At 30.3% G+C, this 3584-nt stretch overlaps 1 long non-coding RNA gene across 1 annotated transcript; it reads left to right on the forward strand.

Annotated features, from left to right (window-relative positions):
* The first annotated feature begins 2074 nt into the window (after positions 1-2074).
* Positions 2075-3584, forward strand: LOC131607981 (uncharacterized). Its single transcript, XR_009285463.1, has 3 exons — positions 2075-2220; positions 2870-2979; positions 3074-3584. It is a non-coding gene; the product is annotated as an uncharacterized LOC131607981 (long non-coding RNA).

Here is a 3584-nt window from a genome sequence, read left to right on the forward strand (position 1 = left end):
ATAATTTAGACTCGTTTGGTAACGATTTTTTCATCACAAACTTATAGCTTATTTTACTAGCTTATAGCTTATTTTTCTAACGCTATTTCAAATAGCGTTTTAGGTTATGTCTTATAGCTTATTATTTTTTCTTCCTTTTTTATCCTTATTATTTTAATTAAAATTCATTTTTAACCCTTGTATTTTATTTTAATTTAAAATAAAAATTATATATTAAATATCTTTTATGTCGTTTTACATTTATAAGTTAATTGAATTGCTAATTTTACCAAACACTTCAATTAACTTATAAGCTATCAGTCGCAACCATGTGCTATAAGCTATAAGCCATCAGTCATAAGTTATAAGTTACCAGCTAGCTTATCAGTCAACCGCTATTTTTACCAAACAGATTCATATATATTCATGTATATATATTGGAGAATATATTCTATATATAGTGATAGTCAATTAAGATTCTCATTACTCCAAAATTAATCATCTGATATTATAGTTTAGTTTAACCTAACTTTACAAAATCGGTTTGTAAAGTGAGAGATGTCACTCTATATAAACTCTTTCAAAATTCTATGTCTAACCAATGTGAGACTTAAGATTTTTTTCAATATCTCACATTTACACATAAGAAGCTCATATTTATTAATTAAATATATAACTAGTTATCAAATTTAAAATTTTAATTAGTTTTATTCCAAAATATTTTTCCTTATAACTTTTTTTTTTCTTTCATTTGGGTGCCTCAACTTATGGCACATAATAAGAAAACGGCTATTACACATATGATATATGCCTGCCAAAAATCTTTGGAAGTTGAGTTTTTAATATTGATAGAAAACTATGAGCCTATACAACATAGAAAAAACACAAGGCAGGATTTCCTAATGTAACACTAGACTCTCAAAGTCTTAACTATCATTATTCATGAGAGCCATTGAACTTTACATGACTCATGGAAACAGTCACCGAAGGTTGTCTTGTTTTGTTTTACTTCATTGGGTTACTTGAGAGTGCTTTAGTGGTTTAAACATGAGAGTGTTTGTATGAACTTCCTTCAAAAAGTACCTACTTTTAACACTTGCATTGGTAGAGGAGGCACATGCAGAAGCAGCAAGTGATGAAGCTGAAATAACACTATCATTTAAGCTGATTTCTCTTTCATCTTCTGTAATTGTTTCCATCATCTTTGATGTTCTACGCCTCATGACAGTGACATATTGTGGTGGTGCGACCTCCATGAAAAACCTTGCAATGCGAGAACTTGCCATTCTTAATGTGAATTAGTTCAAATGTGTTAATAAAGGAGTAGCTATTTTCTAAGAGATATAGATAAGGAATGAAACTTGAGTTGAAGTTGTTTTGTATATTGAGGATGTGTATGAAGCAGAAGGGCATGGTTCAATTTATAAGGGGTGGCTAGAAATATTAACTAGGCTTAAATTGAGTCAAGGGTCTTAATCTTTGAGAGTTAAATCAAATTTTATTTGCTAGTGCCGCCTTCAGCTTTTGCTATTAAATCATGTGATTCCAAACTAGCTCACAAGACTTTTTCTATTGTGGGACAGTGTTTGGTAATGTGTCATAAACTGCATGGAAATTCTAATATCTTCTAAGATATGGTTTTTGTTTGGTACAATGAGTTCCAAAATTGCACTTTTCTTTAAGACTTTTCATCGGTTTAGGGCTGAGATAGATAAGGGAAACCAACTACAAAAGAATTCCTAATATTTATGATTAGATATTTTAATTTGGTATATTGTCAAAATTTAAGCTATATACTAATTCATAATGTTTCAAAAAAATTTACAAAAAATAATTACTAATTGGGAAATTCTACGGTGCATTCGCCCATTTGACTTCAGTGGTGAAGTCACTGTCTGACCAATCAGAATTAAGCCATAAGCCCTAATAGTGCCACAGTGGACTGAAGCATTAAATGACCCTTACTGACACTTACTGTGGTAATTTTATAGTTTGAATATTGCAACTTAGTCCCTAACATATTAATGTTATTTTTAAAATTTAATATTTATTAAAAGATCAATTAAAATAAAATAAATTATATCCACATCTTCCTCACTCCATCATCACAACCAATAACCCTAATCCCTAATATTGAGGGTGGGGGTTTTCACCTTTCTTAGATCTCACGAACAACCAACGCCGTCCATGAAACGCCGCCGCCGTCCATCGTCCACCATTCAACCATGAACCACCACCGATGTAAGTTATTCCTCTTTTTCTTTCTCATTCTCTCTTTATTTCTCTCTTTCCCTCTCTCTCTGTGTTTGTCTTTAACTTTGGTTGATATGTTAAGTCTAGATCTAAACTATTTTGATATTTTTGATGTTTGAATCTAATGAATGATTTGTAGTTGTAGCCTGAATTCGAACTCTACATCTTCAAACAATTTTTTAAAAAGTTTTATAGGTTTGATATGTCTGAATATGAACTCTGCATCTTCAAAACATTTTTTTATATGTTTGATATGTATGAATCTGAAACCTTCATCATTAAACCCTGACAGTTTCAAGTAAAATAATTTTTTTGGTTGTTTTAAGTCTAAATCTGAACTCTTCATCATCAAACCATAACAGTTCAAAGTAAAATTATCTTTTGGTTGTTTTAAGTCTTGAATAGAATGAATGATCTTTAGTTGAACTAGTTTGATATTTGATATGTTTAATTTTAGAATAGAATGAATGATCTTTAGCGAGTATTAAAATTGTTTGTTGTTTGTTAGTGTTTATGAATGCTTGTTAGTATGTATTCCTGATTGTTAACACTGTCAGTACTAAAACTGGTCTTGATCTGCATTAATTTGTGATGTTAACTCTACAAACAAAAGAGTTAATCATATGTTTATTTTCAGCAAAATTAGTGAAGTAGAAGATGGGATATGCATGAAGTAATGTCAGAGAAAGATGATGGAATGAATGGAGAAAGTGAGAAAGAATTGAGAAGGAGAGAAAGAAACATGAGGTAATAATATATATTCATAATATTATGATTTGGTTTGAACTATCCAAGTGTTATGAAATTTGAAAAATTTTGTTCATGTGTTTGATTTTTCCAGGAAGAAAGAAAGAAGGAACAAGCCCCAGAAATTGTGGTTCGAGAGAAAATTCACAAAAGAGCCTCAGTGCTATAGAAAGAATAAAAAACCGTCTGAGGAAGAAAGGAAAAGTTCAAATGATGTAATGGACTTTTATGGATGATGTTGTGAATGGTCTAAATGACCATATCAAGTGGCTGCTGTTAGACATTAAACTGAAGCAGAAAAATTGAGAAGGGATGAGAATGAAATTGTATTCACGCAAATAATCTGGGTGGCTGCTGTTAGACATTAAACTGAAGCAGAAAAATTGAGAAGGGATTCGAACCCACTCCATCTAACTATAAGCATGTATTGCTCTCCACCAAACTACTCATGTTTTTTGTTAAATGTTTGCAGAACACAAGTATATAATGAATAATTTAATTAGTAGCAAATTGGCATATTTAATGTATATAATGAATATTTTATATATTAATATTAGGTTTTATTTAAAATGTTAAATCATAATGGTAGATTTTAAAATATTTAG

The sequence above is a fragment of the Vicia villosa genome, linkage group LG5, assembly GCF_029867415.1.
Source record: "Vicia villosa cultivar HV-30 ecotype Madison, WI linkage group LG5, Vvil1.0, whole genome shotgun sequence".
NCBI classification, from domain to species: Eukaryota; Viridiplantae; Streptophyta; class Magnoliopsida; order Fabales; family Fabaceae; genus Vicia; species Vicia villosa.